Source organism: Beta vulgaris, chromosome 7, assembly GCF_026745355.1.
Source record: "Beta vulgaris subsp. vulgaris cultivar EL10 chromosome 7, EL10.2, whole genome shotgun sequence".
NCBI lineage: Eukaryota > Viridiplantae > Streptophyta > Magnoliopsida > Caryophyllales > Amaranthaceae > Beta > Beta vulgaris.
The window spans coordinates 32,124,346-32,151,953 of record NC_079208.1 but is presented as its reverse complement, the minus strand read 5'-3'; the positions used below and the strand labels follow the sequence as shown (position 1 = coordinate 32,151,953).

General features: G+C 38.5%; 1 long non-coding RNA gene, 1 other non-coding gene and 1 pseudogene across 2 annotated transcripts; 2 read left to right on the top strand and 1 right to left on the bottom strand.

Moving 5' to 3' along the window:
- Window positions 1–9,031: 9,031 nt before the first annotated feature.
- Window positions 9,032–17,444, top strand: LOC130589523 (uncharacterized; annotated as a pseudogene).
- Window positions 12,343–12,449, bottom strand: LOC125492194 (small nucleolar RNA R71). Its single transcript, XR_007268638.1, has one exon. It is a non-coding gene; the product is annotated as a small nucleolar RNA R71 (small nucleolar RNA).
- Window positions 17,445–22,379: 4,935 nt separating the features above from the next.
- Window positions 22,380–24,429, top strand: LOC125492046 (uncharacterized). Its single transcript, XR_007268495.2, has 3 exons — window positions 22,380–22,718; window positions 22,816–22,928; window positions 24,177–24,429. It is a non-coding gene; the product is annotated as an uncharacterized LOC125492046 (long non-coding RNA).
- The last annotated feature ends 3,179 nt before the right edge of the window (window positions 24,430–27,608 follow it).

The following is a 27,608-nucleotide window of genomic DNA, read 5'->3' as shown; positions in this document are numbered from 1 at the left end:
GACTCTATCATATGCCTTGTTGAGGTCAAGATTTAATACCATGTTGTATCTTTCATTCTTCTTTGCCTTCTTCACCTTATTTAGCATTTCATGGGCTATAATACAGTTATCACTTATTGATCTTCCTGGGACGAAAGCATTCTGAAATTGCCCTATTAATGAGTTCCTCAGAGGTTGAAGCCTTCTCACAAGACATTTAGCAATGACTTTGTATGAAGTATTACAAAGGCTGATAGGTCTAAACTGCCCCACAGTTTCTGGTCTACTCACTTTTGGTATTAGAGCTATGAAGGTCCTATTTGTTTCCTTTAACATGTATCCATCTCCAATAGTGTCCCACTTTTTTTGGTAGAAGATAGGAGGGAATCCATCTGAACCTGGGGATTTTAGGGGTTTCATACTAAAGGCCGCAAGTTTTATTTCCTCAGAAGAGAAAGGGGTCTCCAGATGCGCAATTTGTTCACTCGACAGACGGGGCTTCTCGGCAAGCCATTCTCTTCTAGCTTCACTATCCACCAGTGTCTCCTCCGGATTGAATAGGTTCTGGAAAGAAAGGGCTCGTATCAAATGGGATCAATTAGGTTATCTTTTCACTTTGCCCTTTTCTAGTTTAATTTTTCTTTTCATTTTATTGGTTTTGTTTTTCGAGCTTTTTACTCCCTTTTCCTTTTTCTAGTTTTGTTTTCATTTTCTTGGTTTTGCTTTTTTTTTTTTTTATGGCAATATCCTCTAAGACATTAAGGTATGATTGCTTTACATTTTAAGGTTTGATTTATTTCTGTTTGGCTCTACCTTTTCTTTTCTCTTTTTATTGATACAGTTCCACTTTTGAATTTCTTTTGCTTTCTTTTAATTTTATGGATCATTATGTTTCTTTTCTTTTTGGATAATTTTTACCTAAAAGTCTCCAAAATGCACTAGTAACGGCAAAAAAATAAGAGTTTAGATTATTTTGAATCATCTCAAAACTCAAAACTCAAAAATATATTTATGTAATCCAAAGTTGGAATTATTCATATTAAATTTTTCTTTACTAATTATATTTTGAACCCAAATTAATGTTTAACCGTTGTGTATAACTTTTGAAGTTTTTTGCCATAAAATTTCGAGTTTGTAAATAGTATATCTACTTGGATGAAATTTATTTTCAAAAAATCAGAGGATTTTAATTATATTTTTGTATATCTATATTTTTGAATTTTTAAGCAAGTGCTACACACAATTATTTGTTGATGTATTAAAATTTAATCAATTTACGTGAAATTTTTTCGAATAACTCCTAACCCACGTGGGTTAGATCTAGAATCCATCACTGGTCCAAAAAGTGCCATTTGTAAGCAAACTGGTCTTCTTATATATGAATTATAAGTAAAGATCATATCAATGATAGTAAAGCATTAAAATTTAAGCAAAACATGGAACATTTCCAACGTGGAAGGTTCATGAGAAGGGAAAGAAATTAATACATGTAAGGCAACATGTAGACCAGAAAGACACCAAAAGCTATAGCTCATAGAACTTGCTATGAAATTCGACACAAAATATAGGACCAAAATGCTAGAAGATGAATGGAAATGACAATTAAACCTTAACAAGTAGGACATCATAAACTTGAATTTCATCCTCAAATGACACGCCTAACTAATCTTATAAATTCCAAGGAAATAAAAAAGCTACTATGATGTACTTGTATTATTTAACAAACTATAGAAAAGGCACAATCGAGAATCCTAGCCATAACAATACGATAACATTGGATGATAAGTGATAACTGACAAAAATAGAGCAACATATCAATACTAAATGTGTAGGAAACTTCAGCGGAAGTAGTAGTGAACTTTTATGCTTAAGAGATATTTTTAATCAAAGAGTGTTGTTGTTTGTGGGAAATGGCAGACTTTTTCATTAACTTTGTAATGTGTTTTTCATCCATCTTCAAGGCTTACACTATCACCTATTTATAGTTGTGGTAAGAAAACTTTTGCATCCTCTAGATTTTTCTAGGATTTTTTACATCTAGATTTCTATTAGGACTTTTCTAGGATATTCCCTAGGCTAGATATTATTATACATCATTCTAGAAAGATATCTAGATTTTTCTAACATATAGATATTTTCATGGATATATGTTCCTAGATTACTCTAGATATTATAATTACATGATCTTTCTACTAATATAGGGAATTTTCTTGATTAATATCTAATACTCCCCCTTAATCTGAAAATTCTTGTACTCTGAGTTATCTTATGAATAGGATGAAGTTCTCTGTTGGAATTGCTTTTGTGAATATGTATGCGAGCTGCTTTCCCGTCTTGCAAAATTGTAGCTCAATCTCTTGCTTTTCGGCTAGTTCTCGGATCAAGTGATGTCGTAACTCGATATGCACTAGTGAAAAAAACCTTATCTGTCACTTAGTATCATATGCGGTTTTTGTAAAACCGCATTCGAAAATCAACATAAAAAATGGGAGGGAAAAATGAGAGGACAATCTGATGCGTTCCCCAAAAAACCGCATCAGATTTTAGAAGCTGATGCGGTCTTTATGGACCGCATCAGATTTCGGTCCACAAATATTTCTAACCAACGCATATGCGCGGCCCAACTTCGTTCTAACCCTAAATCCCATCTAACCCTCTCTCATTTCTCTCTCTCAATTCCCTCAAAATCAGACGTCGTCCTCCCTCCTCCCTCCTCACCCCCTCAGAAACCCTAATATCTACCCTCAAACTCTTGCGCCTCATCACACAAACAAAAGAAAACAAATCCTTAACCAGTACCCTATACCATGGCAGCGACACCACAACCCCAGTTCGATTTGGGATTTGGGAGTCGCGAATGACGAATGACGAATGACGAACCTTTCATCTTCTTCATCATCATCAACTTCGTTCGTCATCAACCATGAATCGTTGATTTTCTTCATCATCTCAGGCACGAACCGCGAATGATGACACGAATCGCTTCATCATCATCGTTTTTTTCTGGATCTGGGTTTATATTTTTTCGTATTTATTTTTCGTATTTTGTCGACTTTTTTTGTTCGATTTTTGCATTTTGTTCGCTTTTTTTGTTCGATTTGTTTGTTCGATTTTCGCATTTTGTTCGCTTTTTTTGTTCGATTTTTTTATGTTATATTTTTGTATAAGTTTTAAATTTTATTTAGTTATATTCATCAGAATTTTTTAGTTTGTATAATATTTGTATAATTAAATTCATTTTTAGTTTGTATAATTTTTGTATAATTGAATACAATAGTTGTTATTGATTTTTTTTTTAAGTTTTGTTACTTTGTTGGGGTTGTGTTCCTGCTTTGCTGCTGCAGACCTGCAACGCAAAGTAGGTTATTTTTTCATATTTCTTGACCCTAGAATCTGATGCGGTTTTGCAAAACCGCATCAGGTATTGAGAATCTAATGCGGTCATGGACCGCATCGGTTAATTTTCTTAAGCTGCTGCAGGCCCATCTGATGCGGACCAAAACCGCATCAGTAAGCCCGATTTTGACCGAATCATATGGGCTTTTTTCCACTAGTGATGCTTCGTTTGGACATGAAAGACCGGATTCTTTGTCATGTCAATTGTCGACATGTTGTCACAATAAATTGTTGTTGGTTCCTCTGTGATTTGTTGTAGACCACCAAGAATCATTTTAAGCCAAACTGCTTCACATGTGGCACTTGCTGCTACTATGTATTCTGCTTCAGATGATGATAGAGCCATTGTTGCTTGCTTCTTTGATGACCATGATATGACTTTGGATCCTAGCAGGCCAACCTAGGTTGACATAGCCACTTGTACTTTTTGGGTCATTGATGCTCCCGACCTAGTCGCTATCTGTTTATCCTTTGAGCTTGTTGTCATCCTCGACTAAGTACAAGATTCCATAGCTCTTGATTCGTTTGATGTATTGTAGAATTTTCTTTGCTGCTTTGAAGGGAGCTTAACTTGGATCACTCATGAACCTTAATACCATGCTGACTACATGTACTATATCGGGCCTTGGGTTCGTGAGATATATGAGGGAACCAACCAAACTTCAATAATTTGAAGCATCGACTTTCTCATTTCCATTATTCTTGGATAATTTTTCATTAGTGCCATTGGTGTAGCCAATATGGCTTGCATTCACTCATGTTGAACTTTTTAAGTAGGTCGTTTGCATATTTCTCTTGTGAGAGAAATATTTTTCCTAGGCTTTGCTTGACTTGTATTCCAAGGAAATACTTCATGGCTATCCAAGGTCGGCCATCTTCTACCCCGACATCATTGCTTTCTTGAATTATTTAATCATTTTCGAACTAGTGCCTGTGTAGATTAGATCATCTACATGTAGTCATAAAATGAGAAAATCACTTGGCCATTTGGCATTTATGTAAAGAGATGGCTCACTTGGGCTTTTTTCAAACCCATTTTGAAGTAGATAGCCATCAATTTTATTGTTCCATGCTCGGGGAGCTTGCTTGAGCCCATAAAGGGCCTTTCAAAGTCGATAGACTTTATTTTCTTTGCCTTCGATAATATAAACTTGAGGTTGCTCAACATATACTTCTTCCTTGAACTCCCCGTTAAGGAATGCAGATTTGACATCCAATTGAAAAAACTTTTGTCTCCATGCGGACAACCGGCGCATATGTCTTGTTGAAGTCAATTCGCGGTTGTTGTGAGTATCCTTTTGTAATGAGACGAGGTTTGTATTTTTGGATGAATCCATCTTCATTGTACTTGATCTTGTAGACCCATTTGAGACCAATCACATCCTTGTCTTAAGGCTTGTTTACAAGCTCCCAAGTCTTGTTGTTCTCAATCATCTTGATTTCTTCATCCATGGCTTCAATGCATTTTTCTTCTCGTGCAGCTTCTTGGAAGCTTTTTGGTTCACTTGCAAAGAGAGCCATTATGGCATGATTGCAATGATAATCTTCTAAGTAGCTTGGTGGACATCGATCTCTTTGTGATATTCGAAGTTGTTGAGTTGGGTTTGTGTGGTTTGACTCCTAACTTGAGCTTTGAGACGTGGACGAACTTCTTGGACTTGTTGGTGGAGATGAGCTTGAAGATGATTGTGTTGCTGGCTGGCTTGGGCTTTCACCTTGACTTGGGCCTAATGTAAGAATGTCATCTTCTTGGACTTGTGCATCATTTTCGGACCATTGCCATTGAGCAGCTTCATCAAAGATGGCATCTCTAGAGATGATCAATTTATTGGATTCGGGATTGTAGAGATGATACCCTTTAGACTGGTCACTGTAACCAATGAAGATACATTTTTCTCCATTTTCATCCAATTTTTCTCGATTTTCTTTCGGGAAGTGGGCATATGCAATGCACCCGAAAACTTTTAGCTGCTCGACACTTGGCTTTCTCTTATGCCAAGCTTCATAGGGTGTCATACCCATGATGGCCTTCGTGGGAGATGAATTGAGAATGTAGATAGCCGTATGTACGACTTCGGCATAAAAACATTCGGGCAAGTTTTTGCCTTGCTTCATACTTCGGGCCATCTCAGCAATGGTCCGTTTTTCTCTCCTCAACACCATTCTCTTTTATTGAAAACATCCATGTGATTTTCTGGTAGTTTTGGTCCATCAGGGACTTTCATATAAATATCTGTGTCAAGTGAGCCATACCAATATGCGGTCACTACATTCATCAATCTCATTTGCAATCCTTTTGAAACTGATAAACTTACCAGAAATCTGAGTGTAGTTGTATTGACTACTGGAGAATATGTCTCATCATAATCAATCCCTGGCATTTACGAGAAGCCTTGTCCTACTAGTCTTGCCTTATATCTAGTTTTACACCTTTGCGTATTTGGGTATGTGTTCGAATACTTCACTTTTTTCAAGTGATTTCAGTTCTGCTTGAATTGCTTCTTTCCATTTTTGCCAATCTTTTTAGCGGCGACATTAATCAACTATATCTGGTTTTATATCATTTTCATCGTATGTCATTTCAACCGCTATGGACTAAGCAAAGATTTCATTCAAGACAACGTTTTCTACATGCTATCGACTCATTTTCAATGGCCATATTGTCACTAGGAATTTTAATCCGTTCCAGATCATTCTTAGCAGGTACATGTGACTTTATCACTTTCTTAGTATTTGTGAATACAGGTGGCAATTGGTTTGCAATAGTTTGCAGATGAACAATTATCTCGACTTCTTGTTCACATGAATTTGTTCTCGGGTCCAGAAGAAAACATTTATGATGCGTTGTAATGTTTCTTTCTATAGTTTGAGGGTCCACTTTCTCTCCCTCTAAGGATGGGAATACTTACACATTGAAATGACGACAAATCGAGTTGTAAATAAATCGCCAATTGTTGGCTCTAATTATTTGATAATTGATGAAGATTCAAATCCAACATATATTCCCATCCTTCTTTGTGGACCCATTTTAGTTGGGGTGGAGCAATAGGTACATGTACAATGCACCCAAAAATTCTCAAATGTGAGACATTGGGTTCTTGACTTGATACTAATTGTAACAGTGAGAATTTGTGATAAGTTTCGGCCTTAATGTTATCAATGTTGTTGCATGTAATATAGCATGGCCCCAAGTAGTAGAGGGCAATTTTAACCTAATTATTAATGGTCTGCAATTAATTATATTCTCTTGATTAATGATTCAACAAGACCATTTCTGTATGTACATGAGGTATACTGTGCTCAACAATAATCCCAATAGACATGCAATAGTCATTAATAGTTTAGGATGTAAATTCTCAAGCATTGTCTAATCTTATTCTCTATTGTATGATGTGAGAATTGAGTTCTTTGTCGAATTATTTGAGCCAAAAGTTTTGCAAATGCAACATTTCTATTTGACAAAAGGCTCACATCTGACCAGAGTGGAGGCATCAATTAATACCATGAAATAGTGAAATGGTCCACATGAAGGATGAATAGGCTCACAAATATCTCCTTGTATTCTTTCTAAAAACGTTGGAGATTGAGTGGCAATCTTATTTATAGATGGTATGATTATCAATTTGCCAAGTGAGCATGCTGAGCATGTAAATCATTTGACCGAGGAATATTGACATTCTTTTTAGAGTGTCCAATTGAGTTTTTAATGATTCTATGCATCATTCTTGTGCCGAGATGGCCTAATCGGTCATGCCATAGAGTAAATGATTTTCTGTTATCTAACCTCTGATTAGATATCATATTAATTTTAATCGGACGTATATCAATGCGATATAGTCCCGAAGAAAAAGCTGCCAATTTTTCATAGATGTATTTTGTGCCGTATTTTTATGCCACAAAGCATATGAATTCCTCTTTGTTCACTGTCATTGTTTTCAAATGGTAACCATTTTGACGTACATCTTTGAAACTTATGAGGTTTCTTCGAGATTTACTCGAATATAATGTGTCATTGATTATCAATTTTGTCCCATTTGGAAATATAATGCAGGCTTTTCCAAGGCCTTCAATTAACTTGGCATCCCCACAGATTGTGCTAACCTTTGCTTGGAATATTGTAAGATTTGAAAAATGCTCTTTATTTCTCAATATGGTGTGTGTTGTCCCACTGTCCATAAAATATTGTTCTTTAGTTCCAACTTCTGATGAATTCACATCTTCATAAAATATAATTACGATGATCAGTATAATACATATTATATTAGAAATCAAGGAACGAATACACATGAAAGTGAATATAAAAGCATTTAAATTAAACTAAGCATATTAATGGATTGTTATCTAAATAAAGTTGTTTTCTGCTTCAGCATCGTCCATAAAAAATCTGAAACATCAAAGCTTGGCATGGATGTAGTAGCTTCATTACAGTTTTCTTCAACATTTTTTCCTTTGTTCTTTATTGAAGCATGATATAGGTCTACCAAATGTTTGGCAGTACGACATGTGCAATCCTAGTGCCCAGTCATGCCACATTTGTGGCAAGTGTCATTTTCTTTATAGGACGTCTGCCTTTGATTTCCAGATGATTGTCACTATTTTTTATCAGAATTTTTAAAGTTATTACTTCTTAGGGAAAATTGGCCTCTGCCATGTCTACGCCCTCGGCCATGGTCATTACCACGTCCTCTCCCATGATCGTTGTAATTACCGCGTCCACCCCTACGTGCATCATTTTCTTCTGGTGGATCAGAGCTTTCTATTAGATTTATCTCATGGGTGGCTAAAGACTTCGTAGGTCTAAGATTATGATTTCTCGACATAAGATCATTATTTTGTTCAGCCACAAGTAGAATTGAGATAAACTCAGAGTACTTTTTGAAAGCTCTGAACCTGTATTGTTATGCTAATATTATTTTAGAAGCGTGGAAAGTGGAGAGCGTTTTATTTATCATTTGCTCTTATGTGATGGGATGATCATAGTATCTCAATAATGATACAATTCGAAACAATATTGAATTGTAATCACTGACTGTTTAAAATCTTGGAACCTCAAACTAGTCCAATCATAATGTGCCTTTGGGAGGAACACATTTTTGTGATGCCCATATCATTCATTTAGGCTATCCCATAGGTCTTTTGGATCCTCCACAAGTAGATATTGAGTTTTTAAACTTTCATCACTAGTGGAAAAAACTACTTTTGCTACTCTTCAAATGCTCCGGTTAACTAATCAACCCGAGCATTTGTGAAAATTTTAATATAAAGATTCACAAATGCTCGGGTTGATTAATCAACCCAAGCATTTGATGTCAAATGCTCCAGTTGACAACCGAGCATTTGAACCCTCTCTCAATTTATGAAACTTGCACTGTACCTACTAAAATAATATTCGACCCTCCTTAATCCTCATCAGTCCTTTGACTCCTTTCCTCTATTGTTTTCCCTCGCTCCTTCAAATGAAACCTCGCACTGTACTCCCCCTAGTCCATCCCTACATCGTCCATCCTTCCGCCGTTATTCAATTGGTTGAATCAATTAACGTCGCTGCTCCGCTCCTCAGCGTGGACCTTGCTGTCAACTCCTTCAGGTTTTATTTTCTGAACTACTCGAATTAATTCTAGGGTTTAATCTAATTGGCAGTTATTTGAATCTAACAATGGCAGTTATTTTCAAGGATCTTCACACTGAAACCGATCTCAAATCTCTCGATGATCATCTCTCTGGCAAATCCTACATCTCCGGGTACATTTCTTCACATCATATATGTTTTTTGTTGATCTAATTTCGTGCTTTTTTAGCCGAAATTATGATCTAATTTTCTGCTATTTTGATCTAATTTTGCTCATGAATTTGTAGTTTTAGGTAATTCATAGCTTAATATTGTAGTTTTATTATTCGATTGATGTATTGAACTTAATTAGTTTACGTATGAGAGATTAAACTTGTGTAAAAACCTTCGAAATATAAGAATACCTAATTGTTGTAGCTTTTTTATTCGATTTTCGAAGATTTGAAGAGATTTTTATATATGGCTGATAACATTGTGCGAACCTGATAGAAACTTGAATTATATTTTGAGCTTTGTATGTGTAAATGTTGTTCACTTTTCGATAAATAAAAATTGAATTGTAAACTTTCTAGAACCCTGATTTATCATTGAAAATATAGGTAGCTGTAGCTAATTACTCTTGTTTCAGAAACTATAGTTTTTGCTCTCGAAATTGATGCAATTTAAGTGTCATTTTGTGTTAATGCAATGTTAAAATGTTGCAAAGTTTAGATCAGTTTGATTATTTTCCTTACGTGTGTAATAATAATTGAAAAGATTCAGTATGTGTGATAATTGTTATTTTTAGGAACTGTAATTTATTAGTGACAATATAGGTAGCTGTAGCTAATTTCTTTTGTTTTAGAAACTATAGTTTTTTGCTCTTGAAATTGATGCAATTTAAGTTTTATTTTGCATCTGTTCGTTTAAATGAGTCTGTCCTAGATGCAAAGCTTAAGACTGCCTCACATGGGAAGCGCTCCAGGGTGGATGACCATGATGTGGCTGGGGATTCTATGGAGGATATGGATGCTGATAAGATGAGGTCAAACAAAAGAAGAAAAAGTACTATCAGCCCAATACAGCAAGTAGCCTCAGCAGGCGACAATGATTCAGTTTTCACAGGTGGTGATGATGAAAGCAGTCAACAAGTTGACGCAGACGACTATAGAAAGTTTACAATTCAGAGGCTAAAGCAAGAGTTCACAGAAAACAATTTCGGTGATGAGGTATTTAAGCTTAGGGTTGGTGCCAAGAAAGATTTTGTTGCTTTATATGAAAAATGCATTGATTTTATGGTTTTATATAGAGTTTTCTCCCCTAATTATGTGCTAAAAGTTGTGATTATGGTGCTCTTAGGAGCCATTTGGTACTAACTCTCTCCATCTAGTTGTGGTTTGCTATTTTGTATTGAATTGTAGGTTTTGGAAGCTATACTACCTTTTACATGATTGCACAGTGGATTAGAGGGTTAGATGCCGTTTCTAGATCCCGAGGATGATTTCCGGGACTTTGAGCAAAGAAGAACAAGAAACGAAGATAGCTGACGGCCCGATGGATCGGGCGGCCCAGCCCGATCGGGCGAGATACCAGTTCTCATTCTTCTGCTGCGGGCCCGATCGGGCGTTTTATGCCCTGTCGTAATTCGGTCTTTCGCCCGATCGGGCGAGTTGGCCCGACGTCGGGCGCCATTCCAGCACTCTGCCTCCCATTTCATAAGACCGCCCGATGTCATCGGGCGGGTCAGCCCGATTGCATCGGGCTTGCGGTTTTGGCCTTAATCATCTCTTTGGAGCCCGATGTCATCGGGCGACTTTGGCCCGATCGGGCGGCTGCGAGACGCGGATTTTTAATGATTCGGGCCCTTTTTCGAGATTTTCTTCTATTGTTTTAGGGCTTGTATAAATAGAAAAATCAGAATTATTAACTCCTATCTATTTTTATTATTAGTTTTCTCCTAGAGTGTTTCAAGAACCTTAATTATTGCTTTGTGATTTCAATTCAAGATCAAACCTTTTGCTTATTCATAGTTCAATATAATTCGGTAATCTTTCTTCTTTACTTCTTTGTTATTTCTTCCATTGTTAATAATTGTTTTCTTAGTTATTTGCCATGTTTCAAGTATGAGTTTTTATATGATTCTTGTTATTGATTTCATGATTATGAGTGAGTAGTTCTATATCTAGAATTGTGGAGATCTATGTATACAATAAGGGATTGATAGATTAGTTTGATTATCTGGTATTTCAATTGTTTCCTTTGATTATTCTTCATGCTAGGATTATAAGTTAGGCCTGATTTATATTTCTACTTCTGCAATACTGAATCTACTTCGAGAGGAGAGATACCGTATAGGCTTTCAATTATTAGGCAAAGTGACCCTTGACTATGCGAGAGCGGCTGGGTGATCTTTGAGGGAGGTAATGTTCGAGAGAAATTCATGTGCCCTAGACAATTGACTTACTAGGTGGTTATCGTTTATCCTATTGTTCCCGAATTGTATGCATAGTGATCCATGATTCTAGTACTTTATGATATATTTACACCTTATTTAATTCTGTTACCTGTTTAGCTTAGTAACACAACCATTCATCTGATTTTGTTAGTATAATATTAGAGTTCAGATACAATAGTATAACTTCTCCCTGTGGATTCGATCCTGACTTCCCTGACTACTAGTTAGTGGACCTTAGGTTATTTTTGATTAGGTGATACGACTTTAGCCTGTCAAATTTTGGCGCCGTTGCCGGGGAGACGGTTTATTTTATTTTGTCTGAATTATAGTATTAAACTAACCTCTACTCTGAAGAACACCTGTTCTTTGGAGCATCTCACGTTTGTTTTAGTGTTTTTGGTGTATGAGCAGGAAATTGAAATCTCCAAATCTCATCCCGTTCGATCCAGAGATTGAAAAGACCGCTCGTAGACTCAGAAAGAAAACTAAGCAAGCTAAGCTGTCTGCAGGGACACCCTCCCAAAAGACACCATCTCCACCATCTTCCCCACACCAAGAATCCCCCACCTCACCTATTACTGTCAACATGGGTGAGAATGTTACTCGAACCTTCAGAGATTATGCGCAACCATCTCCTGATAACGTGCCTACTGGGGTACGGATGCCCACTATTGCTGCTACAAATTTTGAGATCAAGTCTCATGTTTTGAATATGGTTCAGAACAATCAGTTCGCTGGGTTACCATCTGAAGACCCAAATCAGCATCTGCAGAGATTTTTACAGTGTTGTGCTACTCAGAAGCAAGCTGGTGTTACTCCTGATGAGATGAAGCTCCTTCTATTTGGTTTCTCTCTGCGCGATAAAGCTTTGTTCTGGTATAACAAGCTGCCTTCCACCATCACCACCTGGCCAGAACTTTCCAAGATTTTCCTCATCAAGTGGTACCCTTACCAGAAAACTGCAGATATGAGACATGCCATAGTTACTTTCACCCAAGATCCTGGTGAATCTCTATATGAAGCTTGGGAGCGGTTCAAGGATCTGCAGCGTCTATGTCCTCATCATGGGTTGGACCAGTGGTACTTGTGTCAGATTTTCTACACTAGAGTTGATGCAGATACACGACGGGTAATTGATGGAGCATCTGGTGGGTTCTTCATGGATAAAGCAATTGAGGAAGGGTATGAACTTTTGGAGAAGCTAGCATCTAATCAAGCCTCTACCATTCGTTCCTCTTTGAAAAAGGTGGTAAACATGATGTTGAAGCCATTTCTCTACTGTCTGGGCAACTAGCTACTCTAACTCAGAAAATTGACTCCCTGAAGTTAGGTAATGATTCCTCCCATATGAGTGTTAATGCGATGGCTAGTGCTTCTAACTATAATGTGCATGATGTGATGCTTGTGGAATATCTGGGCACAACTCTCAAGAGTGTCCTGCGCTGGGAAATAACTGTGAGGCGTCAATGCTTTCCAATCACAACCTAGGAACCAATTCAACCCCTATTCAACACCTACAATCCTGGGTTAAGAAACATCCCAACCTCTCATATAGGAGTACTAATGTGTTGAACCCTCAACCTCAACAACCATATCCACCTCAACAACAGGGTCAACAATACCAACCTTCACAACAAGCTCCACCTGGTTTTCAGAGAAATCAAGCACCTCCACAGCCTGCTCCTCCTGCTGACCCAGCCATGACAGAGTTGAAGAATATGATGTTCCAGATGCAGAAGGGTTCAATGCTTTTCAAGCTGACACAAAAGCTCAACTGGAAAATTTGGGCACGCATAACAAGATGTTGGAGACTCAACTAGCTCAGTTGGCTAGTTCTTCTGCTAGTAGGCCACCTGGGGCCTTACCTTCACAATCATGCAACCAAGGGACACTGCCAACGCCATCACTCTTAGGAGTGGACACATTATGATGGTCCCCCAATGCCTAAGGATGGTCCGGTTGAGCAGAAAAAAATGCAGACATAACTGAAACTTCGTCAGCTCCTGAGGCTACCACCAACACAAATGCAGAGAAGCAGACAGTACCTGAAAACAGTCCCTCCACCACTCCTGCGATCAAGGTTCCATTTCCCACTCGTCTATCAAGGAATAAGCTGGATCACCAACTTGGTAAGTTTATGGAGGTAGTGAAAAATCTTCAGGTAACTGTTCCATTTACTGAACTCATTACTCAAGTACCTGCATATGCTAAATTTTTGAAGGAAATTTTGACTAGGAAAAGAGCTTTAATGCAGTAGAAACTGTTGCCTTTACTGAAGAATGTAGTGCTCTTTTCAAAATCAATCCCCCCTAAATTGAAAGATCCGGGGAGTTTCTCCATCCCTTGTAATATTGGCACCATATTTATTGACAAAGCCTTATGTGATCTAGGTGCTAGTGTTAGTGTCATGCCCTTGACTGTTTGTAAAAAGCTTGACATGGGAGATTTAAAATGTACCAACATTACTCTTCAAATGGCTGACCGTTCTGTTAAATACCCCCTAGGTATCTTAGAGGACGTTCCTGTGAGGGTAGGTAAATTTTACATTCCTGTGGATTTTGTTGTGCTTGACATGGAAGAGGATACTCAAATCCCAATCATTTTAGGGAGACCATTCCTTCATACTGCTGGAGCTGTCATAGATGTAAAAAATGGGAAATTAACTTTGACTGTGGGGATGATAAGGTAACTTTTAGTTTGACCAATGCTTTGAAAAGTCCCATGCTAGAGGAAGCCTGTTACAGAATAGATGTCATTGATGTGCTGGTTAATGATGACATGCCTCAATCCCTTATGCGGGATCCACTGGAGGCTTTGCTTTGTTTTACCTTCTTCCACAGGTGATGATATTATCCGGACTACTGAAGGGATGCTTGGGAAGCAGCTTTTACCTGTGTCGAGCTTGATGGTACTACCACTCATGAGGATGAACGGTTAGTATGTGCTACTCCACCGGTAGAGGTAAAGAAACCTGAACTGAAACCCCTTCCCCCTTCTCTGCGGTATGCTTTTCTGGATGATTCTGAAAATTGCCCTGTGATTGTTAGTGCTGCATTAAATGATGGTCAAATGTCTCAACTTTTGTCTGTTTTGCGACAACATAAAAAGGCAATTGGATATAACATTGATGATTTGAAAGGCATAAGCCCTGACTTTTGCATGCATAAAATCCATCTTGAGGATGATCATCGTCCTAGTATACAAGGTCAGCGTCGTTTGAACCCGAATATGCAGGAAGTTGTCAAAAAGGAGGTTATGAAATTGCTTGATGCTGGGATTATCTATCCTATTTCTGATTCTAAGTGGGTGAGTCCAGTTCAAGTGGTTCCTAAAAAGGGGGTACTACTGTAGTTAAAAATGAGAAAAATGAATTAATTGCTACAAGAGTAGTTACTGGGTGGCGTATGTGCATTGATATAGGAAATTAAATGTTGCCACTAAGAAAGACCATTTTCCCCTTCCCTTCATTGATCAGATGTTGGAACGTCTAGCTTGTCATTCTCATTTCTGTTATCTAGATGGCTATTCTGGTTTCTTCCAAATCCCTATCCACCCAGATGACCAGGAGAAGACCACCTTTACATGTCCTTATGGTACCTTTGCCTATAGAAGGATGCCCTTTGGCCTATGTAATGCCCCTGCTACTTTCCAACGTTGTATGATGGCCATATTTTCTGAATTTATTGAGTCCATCATGGAAGTATTTATGGATGACTTTAGTGTGTATGGCATTGATTTTGATGCATGTTTGCTGAATTTGACTAAAGTACTGAAAAGATGTGAGGATGTCCACCTTGTCTTGAACTGGGAGAAGTGCCACTTCATGGTTACTGAAGGAGTGGTACTTGGTCATATTATTTCTGAACGAGGCATCCAGGTGGACAAAGCAAAAATTCAAGTGATTGAGCAATTACCCCCTCCTGTGAATGTTAAGGGTGTTAGAGGTTTTCTTGGTCATGCGGGATTTTATCGCCGCTTTATCAAGGACTTCTCTAAAATTGCTAAACCACTTACTCAGTTGCTCCTCAAGGATGCCCCGTTCCTGTTTACTGATGAGTGTCTAGTGTCTTTTAACAGGATTAAGCAAGCTTTGATTACTGCTCCTATCATCCGATCTCCAGATTGGACCCTCCCATTTGAGATTATGTGTGATGCCAGTGATTATGCTGTGGGAGCTGTCCTTGGTCAGAGAAAAGACAACATCCTCCATGCCATCTACTATGCTAGCAAGACACTCGATGAAGCTCAAGTCAATTATGCCACTACAGAGAAAGAGCTGCTAGCTGTGGTCTATGCTTGGACAAGTTCAGGACCTATCTGCTTGGGTCTAAAGTCATTGTCTACACTGATCATGCTGCATTGAAGTACCTTCTCGCCAAAAAGGAGGCCAAGCCTCGACTCATTCGGTGGATTTTGCTGCTCCAAGAATTCGACTTGGAGATCAGAGATAAAAAGGGTGCAAAAATGTAGGCTGACCATTTGTCCCGATTGCAGTATGCAGATATGGAAGAAGGTCTTCCCATTGACGACTCCTTTCCTGATGATAAGCTCCTGGCAGTCACTTCTGTTACCCCGTGGTATGCGGACTTCGCCAACTTTTGTGTGAGTGGACAAACCCCTCCAGAGCTGAGCTACCAGCAGAGAAAGAAATTTCTCCATGATGCCAAACAATTCTTCTGGGATGACCCTCTGCTTTACAAGCTCTGTGCTGACACTATATACAGGCGATGTATCCCAGAGTGGGAGGTGCATGACATTCTGAAGCACTCTCACTCCCTTCCATGTGGAGGCCATGCTGGGCCTTCCAAAACAGTAGCAAAGGTACTTCAATCTGGTTTTTATTGGCCAACACTTTTTCATGATGCTAGTATTTTTGTTAAGTCTTGTGATGCATGCCAACGAACAGGAAATATTTCCCGTAGACATGAGATGCCCCAAACACCCATCCTAGAAGTTGAACTATTTGATGTGTGGGGTATTGATTTTATGGGTCCTTTTCCCTCTTCCTCAGGCAACAATTTCATACTTGTTGCTGTTGACTATGTCTCTAAGTGGGTAGAAGCTATTGCATCACCGACCAATGACTCTAAGGTTGTCATGAAAATGTTCAAAAAGATTATCTTTCCACGGTTTGGGGTACCAAGAGTTGTCATTAGTGATGGGGGATCCCACTTTCACAAAAGAACCTTTGAAGCCCTACTCAAAAAGTATGGTGTCTACCATAGGACTGGCCTAGCATACCACCCTCAGACAAGTGGGCAAGTAGAAGTGTCTAACCGGGAAATAAAGTCTATTTTGGAGAAAGTGGTAGCTAAATCGAGAAAAGATTGGAGTGATAAGTTAGATGACACCTTATGGGCTTATAGAACTGCTTTTAAGACCCCTATTGGTACCACCCCTTATCGCCTAGTCTATGGAAAAGCATGCCACCTACCTGTCGAACTAGAGTATAAGGCTTTTGGGCGGTTAAAGAGTTGAACCTTGATGCTAAATTAGCAGGAGAAAAGCGTTTACTGGCAGATTAATGAGCGTGATGAACTTAGACTAAATGCTTATGATAGTTCGCGGCTCTACAAAGAGCGACTAAGAGATGGCATGATAAGAAAATTCTGAGTAGGGAGTTCAATATTGGTGACAAGGTTATACTGTACAACTCTAGACTAAAGCTTTTTCCTGGTAAGTTGAAATCTAGGTGGTCTGGTCCTTATTCTGTCACTAACACTAACAAGTTTGGTTCTATTGAGGTTATGAATGCAACAGGTGAGAAGTTCAAGTTAATGGACAACGTCTGAAGTTGTACCATACCGGAATCCCTGTTGGATCTGTGGAGGAGTACGTTATACCTTCAACCTCCATCCCCTTCTGTTGAGGGATGAAGCATTATGGTCGCGCGGGACCTTTATAAACCAGCGCTAATCGGGAGGCAACCCGATTTCTTTCCTTTTCTTTCGTAGTTTTTTCTAGATTTTTATTTTATTACTTTGTTTATTTTTGTCGTTTAGTGAGAGAGTGAGAGGGTACTGATATTCCTCTTCAGGTTACATGTGTGCAGGAGTGCTTAGCAACTGGCGTATTCACTTGAAAAATACGAGCCCTTGCTTACTGGCATAGCCCAGCCATCGGGCGAATAGCCATGGGCGCGCAACGGAAGTCGAATAAGCAAGGAAAAGTGCGTCGCCCGATTCCATCGGGCCAGGACGCCCGATCGGGCGAAGCACCGTCTACATCTTTTACGACAAAAACGCCCGATCGGGCGCGCAACCGAAATTGAGAAGACGAAAAAATCGCCCGATCGGGCGTTGACACCCGATCGGGCCCGCAACCAGCATTCTTTTAGAGGAAAAAATGACAGAAGCCCGATGGGATCGGGCGAGTCAGCCCGATCGGGCGCGCAACCAAACTCAGAAAAAGTTCAAAAAAAAAAGGGCGAGCTCGCCCGATCGGGCTCGGGGTCCGGCTGTGCAAAATAAAGGGGATTTTCCCCTTCTTTTCACTCACTTCCTCTCACATTTTCTCTCTCTTCCAAACCCTAACCCCCAAATTCTCCCATCTTCTTCTCCAAACCCCTTTCCACCATTGAAGACCCTCCTTCAAATCTTCAAATTCTTACCAATTTTTCTCTCCTATCACTTTCTACTCATCTCTCATCCTACTTTCTTCATTTTTCTCCCACTCTATCTCTCTCCTTCATCTTTTTCTCCATTTTTTTTCTTCCACCATCAAAGTGAGGATTTGAGTGCTTCAAGTTTTCCCCATCTTTTCCCCATTAGAGAGTGAGTTGAAGGGTTGATATTTTTGCACATCTAGCATAATGTTCACAAGGCGACGAAGATCTACACGGGGTCACAACCACCACCACACCACACCACCGGAAATTCCCAGAGATGAGACTTTCCCGGAGTCATCTTCTCCAGGAAGAACAGAGGGAACGATTTCAGCGCCTCAAGGGGCGCGAGGTAAGTCCTACCACTTCTTGATATTGAATTCTTGGATAAATTGGGCATTCATAATGAATTTAAGGAATTCATGAAAATCATTGGTATGGAACCCTTTTATACTGTTCATGTCAATACCTATCCCGTGCTTGTGTATGAATTTTATAGTAGCTTGAATGTGACTCACCCTCGTTCCGGACCAATCTCACATGTTTCCTATAGGCTTTTAAATAGGGACTTCACCCTCACCCTGCCGGAGTTTGCTCGCATACTCCGTGTCCTCAACCGGGGGAGATTGGGCATCCACCTGACTATCATCACAGGGATGTTACTATGCTATAACGGGGGATGAAACAGATTTTACCTTGCAACACTGTCATGCTAGTATATCACAAACCCATCTTCAAAATTTGGGTTCGTTTCATGTCTAAGACCTTGTTTGGGAGGGTTGAGGGCAGCTCATTCGCGGGGATGAGCTTTATCTCATAGGCAGCTACATGTATCGGGGCACTCCCCGCCGTTTCCACTACAACTCCCTCACCATGTTGCGCTCCAAATGGAGCATATTGCCACCACATACCCTAAGAGGCGCGCCGACGGGACGTTCTCCTCTCGGCCCATCGTGAACGGGGGGCTAGTCACTCTTTTTGCTAGGGCCATTCCAGATTTTGACGAGACCAAATATCAGCCAGCCTTAGGCCCTACCCTCTTGGACTATGCCTATCTCACTCGCCTGCATTGGTTAGAACGGGGTGGGGACAAATACAAGTGGCAAATTAACAGAATGCGTTCCATTGACCTGCCCAACCCTTTGGCCAAAATCAAACCTGGCCAATCTCACTATCACCTTCCCATTGAAGGTGCTGACTTTCCCACCCCCCACCCTGAGATCCCTGAGCGCACGTAATATCGTCGCCCCCATGTTGAGGATATTCCCTCATCTTCTGATGCTCCCCCTCCCCCATATTCTACTGCTCTCCTCCTTCCTTTGATTTTCAGGAAATGATGACCCTGCTTCATCGCATGGATACTGGCATTACAGCCAATACAGCGGCTATCCAGGGCCTCAGCCAGCAGGTTGATGCCAATGGTGTTCTTCTCCAGAATCTTAATCAGCGGGTCGATACACTAGCCGACGATCAACACCTGGCTTTGTACTCGATGTATGATGAGAACTGCCGCTTGCATCGCATTGCTGAGCATGATGCACATCCTTCGTGGTATACGTGGAACCCGAGCTACAGTCAGCCCGGCAATGAGGTGGATGGAGATGATGCTAGTGAGGACATGCACATGGATGACTGATATCAATGTCTCCCCTTCCTCTTGTTGCAATGTGGTCATTGCCTCGTTCAGCTTGGGGGAGGATTTCCGTAAGTACCCCTCTCACTATTATTGCTTTTTAGGTAGGTTAGTGTTGTGTTCTTAGGTTAGTTAAGCTAGTTAATTAGTTAACTTTTTCTTTTGATGCTTCATGCTATGATTATAAGTTAGGCCTGATTTATATTTCTACTCTTGCAATACTGAATCTACTTCGAGAGGAGAGATACCGTATAGGCTTTCAATTATTAGGCAAAGTGACCCTTGACTATGCGAGAGCGGCTGGGTGATCTTTGAGGGAGGTAATGTTCAAGAGAAATTACATGTGCCCTAGACAATTGACTTACTAGGTGGTTATCGTTTATCCTTGATTTCCCAAATTGTATGCATAGTGATCCATGATTCTAGTACTTTATTGATATATTTACAGCTTCATATTTAATTATGTTACCTGTTTAGCTTAGTAACACAAGCATTCATCTGATTTTGTTAGTATAATATTAGAGTTCAGATACAATAGTATAACTTCTCCCTGTGGATTCGATCCTGACTTCCCTGACTACTAGTTAGTGGACCTTAGGTTATTTTTGATTAGGTGATACGACTTTAGCCTGTCATGCATCATGAACAAGTCCTGATGACCCAAGTAATACACGTCAATAGGTTTGGACAGGAGATTCGACTGTAGTTATGTTGCTATTTTTTGACTTAGCTGAGTCGACGGGAACTTAGTAATTCTCTGACTACAAGGGCTGTATGTTTATGTTGTTAGAACTTCTGATATCTGCAGTTTCATTTTGGTTTCTGGAGAGACAGAAAGATGTTTCTTGGATGAGAGTTTGTGAAGTTTCCTTGTTTGCTTTGATGTAACTACTGTAACAGATAACCACTGCCGTGTCGCGATGGTTGTAGAGATTTTGTTATCTTGACTAATGATTGTAATCGTTCCTTGTTGTTGCAACAATGATGAGTTGACCAAGGATGATATCAAGGTGTACTCTGCAGTATTGGAGAGGCCAGGTGAGTCTCTCTTGAATGCAAGCAAGTGGTACGAGAGCATTTCCCAACAGCTTGCTGCGAGGTTTGTGCCTGTTTGTATTAAATTCGTGTTATATTGGTCACTTCCTTAATTATGCAGTAGATTGCAGCTTTGTCTGATTGCCCAGAGTTGGTGTGGAGGCAGAATAATGGCATCAATTAAGTTAACTTATGCTATCAGCTTTAAGCTAAAACAATTCTTCTTCTGTTTTTAATTAGTGTAACAGTTCTAGAATTCGATATAGAAGACGTGGTTTTCCCCGGGCCTTGCTTCTGTTTCTTCTTCCTAAACTTGATTTTATTTTCCACCGCTTCGACGCAGGGGTCGATTCCACTCGAAGAAATCCTAGGACATTTACCTTCCTGGGAAGTCGGTCCCTCCCCATTGTTGCCGCCCTCGAGTAGCCGTTTCTCCTCCTCCTCGAACGCCGACGACATTCTCATCAAATTTTCAGGTTTTTTCTGCAACCACTTATACATATTTTTTTTGCCCTAATCTTGCTGTAAATATTGTTAAACATGAGAAAAATTAGAATATTTAGTGTTTGTGTAACTGATACATGTCTTGCATTTGCACTAATTTCTTTCTGTTCTATGTCTTCTAGAATTTCCTAATCGAGAGTACTTGAAATTATACATATTAATTTTATGATTGAATGTGCTCAGTCATACTATCGATATGGAGATACCCTTAAACCAGATGTCTAGTTTGAGCCCTCTGAGGTAAATTTTTGAACATTGCGTCCGTCCATTTACTTTTTTCCCCTCAACTGTAGACCAGTTTTCTAATAGCCCTCATTGAATGATACTTTTATCATTTTATATACAAAGATGATTGCATTATTGTGATCAATAAGAACTGCTAGTCTCTAGTACCTCCTGTGTCTTGATCTAGCTAGAGCATATTTCTTAGTTATGAATAAACTGTTCCATATGCAATCCTAGACAGATGTCAAATCTTTCGCTAGCTGATTTGTATTAGAAGATGGTTGGTAATGAGCATAGTTTGTTCTGTGCAGGTGTGGGAGGTCAAAGCAGCTGACTTTGACTATTAGTCCTGTTCACCGAGCTGCAGTTGGTGAAGTAGAGTCTGGTATGAGACTTTGTTCACAAAGTTACCGATAAGTTCATATTCATAACCATCATTCAATACCCGACTACCAAATAGGCCCTAAGAATTCTCGAAGGATGACCTTTAGTACTTGGTCTGATTGTTGCTTTGAGATTTCTTTCACGTGGCAGAAATGTGCCGTTCTCAAGCAAACAATCCGCACCGTAAAAGTAAAAATGATTTAGAAAAGAGGACTGATACCCTATTCCATTCCATTTATAATGAAGCAAGTCTTCTGTTTGAAACTAATCCTGGTTCATGAGCATCTTGTTGGGGACTCATAAAGATCAAGGTGTAATCGTGGTTCAATTGCACTAATTTGCTCAAACGTTGAGTGGCGACACACGTAAAACAGAGCCAATTTACAGCAAATTGGACAACGATTTGCTCAAATTTTGAAGATGCCTGGTGTTCTGTTTAGTTGATTGTTTGCTTGCATTAGATTAGAGGAAAGTTAAGCAAATATTAGAGAGACCAAAGTTTGTTGATCTGCATCCTACATAACCATGGTACTTAATTCTATTCTGTACATTTGATGCTAATTTATGCTGCATTATGGTTACATTACTAGTTATGATATCATGATAAAAATTCACAAAGATTAATGTGTTGTCTTTTGAACAACAAACACAGGTTCTCAAGTACACCTTAATAAATTGATCTAGAGATGGAATGAAACATCATGTCTTGGGATTTAAATAGTTTTATGTGGCCTCGCTATGACTATCCAGGGGTTTATGGTGACCTTCCTCTACTTAGGATCACTTTACTAATACGTAGCTGGTTGATCTTTTAGTTTTGAGATATTACATCTGACATTGCTGTTCTGAGTTCTTACTTGTTTGCCTTTTGATATCTTTTTTGCTGATCACTCTGTGGGGCTCTTCAAATTATACATCTGAAGCAAATGGTTTCTTGAGAAAATTGGTCATGAAGGTTGTTGCTTCTGCCTCCATATATTTATTTACTTTGTGCTCCATGGTCGATTTTATCTGATTAATTTTGTTTATGTTATGTTGGGAATTTCTTGTAGGTCTGAATAATTTATTGATGGCCTATGAAGATAAATCAGCATATGCTTTATGTGTATTCTCTCTTGCCCTCGGACCAAGTGCAGATCCTATCACTTTTGTGGGTAAAACTATGGTATGTGCTTCTGTTTGTAAATCTGCTGAAGTTTTAATCTTTACCAACTAAGATTCAGGATTAATATGATTTAATTTTTTTTACCAATATTGATATTTAAGTAAACTACATAGCTACTACTCTACTGACATCTATCACTGTAGCTCTCATTTTTTTTCGTCGCTGATAACTTGTGCTTTATCTTTCTAATTCCAAGTGTTATACTTGCTGAAAATCTGTTTACTAAGATCTTAAGAAGCACTTGTCATTTAACAAATGGATATGTTACATTTTGATTTCTATTAGAGCAATTCAGGTGCATCTGCATCTGAAAAAAATGATGCTTTGTAAATGCAACTATGAGTTGATGTTTTTAAAATTTAGAACGTATAACTTGATGATTTTCTAATTTGGAATGCTTGCTGATTTGGTTACATGCACTGTCAGTCTGTCAGACAATTCTAATGCCATGCGAAGCTGAAATTAACATTAGATCTATATTTTCTGGTTTATCCCTAAAGTCGACATAATTTCTCACAGTATATGTCGATTTTCTCGACTCAAGAGTTTGTCACCTAAATCGGCAATTGCAATTAATTTACAACTACAAAGGTAAATTAAATTCAAATTAAATTCAAATTAAATTCAGATGATTAGAACATAGGATGTCAACATACTGATATAGACAATGAAGTCAACTCTATCAAAACCATATTTACTCTTCCTACAACTCCACGAATTAAATCCTAATGTGAAGTTGAATGCTTCTTCACCCATACTCGAGGCAGGTTAGTAACTTTATCTATAAATATGGGATGCTCAATTTTCTACATAGACTAGGTCACAAGGGTAGTAAAGATTTGACGTAGAGTTTGTACTTCTCTAGTAACTAAGAATGTCTAACAAATTATCTAAGAGAAGCTTGAAATTGCTTTATTTTGATTTATGTATCGATGGTTCAGTTCAAGTTTATCTGTTGAAGTCATACTTGCCTGCTTGATTGGAGATTTGGAGGTTAAGGTTGATGCCTATGTAATCATTTAAAATTTTGTTCTATAGTATAGATGTGTGCTGAACTGCTTTATTTTCCCTTGGCAATGTAAGAGGATTGTACAACTCAATGCCAAACTACATGATGAGTGGAGGAATGTGAGATCAAAGAGCATTCTAATCTTAATGCACTCTGTTGTTGGAGTTTCTTTCTAATCATAATGCACTTTACTGCATTTTGATATTGTTATATTATTTGGTTTGTCTCATTTGGTGCAGAGGTTGTTGTGGTGTCCTGAGGAGCAGGTTTTGAATCAATCTGATGGTGATGATGTTTTTAGGGTTTGACAATGATGATGAAGCTATTGCAAGGATGGAGGAATCACCATCAGGCAAAAGGGTGACATGCATATTTCTTCAGTTTAGATTTATAACTCTTACCTGTTCTTCACGGAACTTTTTGTAGAATACTAATTAAGGTGTCGTAAAGGCATATGAGATTTTTTTTGCAATTATTAGCTAGTTGTTTATACTTGTGTCATGGCATATTAATTTTTTATTTGATTAAAGAAATTTCACTTTGATTTTTATAAAAGTAGTCTTAGGGGCTGCCACACTAAAAGCTACGTGTATTGAGTACCTGCTGAAGCTGTACAATTTTTTTTTAGGAAAAAAAACTATCAAATGCTCCGGTTGTTATACGTGTATTGAGTTACAAAATGGTCCTGGGAAAACCGGAGCATTTGTAAAATGCTCAAATGCTCGTATGGCGTCTGCTACGCGCAAAATACGGAGCATTTGATGTGTTTTCAACCGGAGCATTTGATGTTTTTTCTACTAGTGCATGTAAATGATGATTGAGGAGGACTAAGGCTTTTGCCTTTTCTTGTAGAGTCGCAATTGTAACTAATGTGGCTGGTGTAGTTGCATCCCTTTGTTGGGTTGTCACATCTTTAATTATATGTTCTAGTCCTTGGACCATTAAATTCATTTGGTCGCCCACCGTTCATTCTAAAAACTTTTGCCTAGATAGATCTAGTATGTTAAATTGTCTTTTTACTAGATCTCCCAATCTTAAACTACAAATATGTTAATATTTGAAATTAGTAAATGATGATAAATCACATATATTAACTCGCCCTGATTTATATCATTATAATTATACATAAACAATAAAAAAATACAAAAGTAGTGTACAATATTAATGAAACAAGAAAAAAAACAACCAAAAATAGAAAAAAAATACAAGTGAAGAAAAAAAACCTTCCTAAAATGCACTTAAAAACATAAAAAAAAAATGATATTCATGTGGATTTTACGTCATTCTTCCGGGGAGATAACTTTTTTTGTCTCCTACTTATGTATTAGGAGATATATCATTAATGCCATGAAGAGGAAAAATAAACCGGCTATAAGGAATAAGTAGAGCCTTATTTTCCTAAAATATTCCTCAAAAGAAGAAGATGAGGGTGGAGGACGGTTGTCCACTAGTAGAAAAACGACGATTTGCGTCCCCTAATGTGCGTCGCACTGAAACGGAAATGACGCAAAAGCCCTATTTGCGTCGCACGCCACACAGTGTACGACGCAAACATCAACAAACCTATCAGGTATACGAGCAATATGCGTCGCACCCACTGTACGTGCGACACATATTGCCTTTCTGCGTCGCATGTTTCTGTTGTGCGACGCATATTGTTGCGTTGTAGTGTGGAGAAACGGAGCCCAATCTGCGTCGCACTAAGGGCTGTGTGCGACGCACAAAGGCAATATGAGTCGGACCATCTAACCCGTCCGACGCAGATCAGTCCAAGGCCCAGCTCTCACCTCAAACCTCAAAACCTAAAGACTGAAATATCCAAACTCTCTCTCTCCAGCCTCATTCTCTCTTCCTCTCGCGTCTTACCTCAAACTCTCTCCCCCTCTCTCTCTCTCTCTCTATCACCTCAAACTCGCCTCTCACTCTCAAACCCTCTCTCAGATCTGGTGAAATGAAAACAACGAATTCGAAAATCTCCCATAGCCGGCGAAGAAAATCTCAAATCTGGTGAAATGAAGAACAACAAATTTGAAAATCTCCCATAACCATCGAAGAAAATATCAGATATGGTGAAATGAAGAAAACGTATGCGAGATTTTCGCCGGCGATGACTTGATTAGGTAAATTTTTTTGAATTAATAATGTGATTTTTCGAGAAAGATATGTCATTTTTTTGGTTATTAGAAAGTATCTCAAACACTGTCAAGTTGATTTCGTTCTTCCCAGATCTAGTGAGTGAATATTTTTTGATTTCGGTTATTTTGTTCTTCCAAGATCTGGTGAGTTTTGATTTCGGTTATTTGGGTTTTTTTACAGATTTTGTTTATTTTGATTTCGTTCTTTCATCTCACTCCCTCTTTTTTGGTTTTGATTTTGATTTTTTTTGTCTTAATTTGGGTTATTTTTTACAGATTTGGGTTATTTCAGTTATTTCGTTCTTCCCAGATCTGGTGAGTTTTGATTTCGGTTATTTGGGTTTTTTTTACAGATTTTGTTTATTTTGATTTCGTTCTTCATCTCACTCCCTCTTTTTTGGTTTTGATTTTGATTTCGATTTTTTTTGTCTTAATTTGGGTTATTTTACAGATTTGGGTTATTTGTGTTTTTTTCAGTTCAATCCCAGATCTGGACAATTCTTCCTCAAACGCCGAAGTTGATGACGTGAGAGATCAAATATAGAGATGATGTTTGATTATTTAAGTTTAATTTAAGCAAATATGTATACAATTTGTAATTTGAAGCAATCTAAGGAATATAATTGTTTGTATACAATTTGATTTTAAGGGAATTCGCACATTCAATTGAATGCAAGAAATCGTGTATATAAATAAGATTAGTTGAACTCTTACTGTGATCGTAGTTCTTAGTTCATAAAATTATTTTTTTTTTCTTAAAAAAAAAAAAAAATTTTAAAAAAAATTGCAATTTGCGTCGCACGTAACCCAAGGTGCGACGCAAATCACGCATCTGCGTCGCACTCTAGGCGATGTGCGACGCACATTACCCTTATGTGTTGGCCTGAAGAGAGCCATCTGCGTCGCACCGTATACAACGTGCGACGCAAATAGCTAATTAATCTGCGTCGTATTCGCATACGACGCAGATCATTTTTAGGTCATTTGCGTCGAGACCTGTGCCGTCGGACCCAAGTCCGATGCAAATAGGTGTCCAGGGTCCGACGCAAATCGACCTTTTTGTACTAGTGGTCGTCAGCGTGGAACATGGTGGCCGAAAGGTTGAGGAAGGAGAGGAAAAAAAATTGTGAGTTTCAAGAAAAATTGGAAGAAGATAAGGGGATGTCTGTTGAAAATGGAGATGGGTAATCAGCTTTTATAAAGGGTCATGCCTAATTGTGCAGTTCATCTACAGTTAAAAATATACAAAGCAATAAAATATTAAGATTGGCAAATATATATTAGAGCATGTTGGTAAAATGGTAATATAATATATGTAACTACAATTGCAAAAAAAAAACCAGAAGATTAGAGACAATAACATATAACAGTGTTCTGAATGCTTATTCCCTGCATAGATATAATATTATTGAACATATAAGAGATAATAACTTTATGACTTCACTAGGCCGTCCATATAGGCAACAATTTTTTTTTAAAAAAAAATAACCTGTCCAAATAGGTTATTCAAGAGCAAAAAGAATAACATAAATAAAC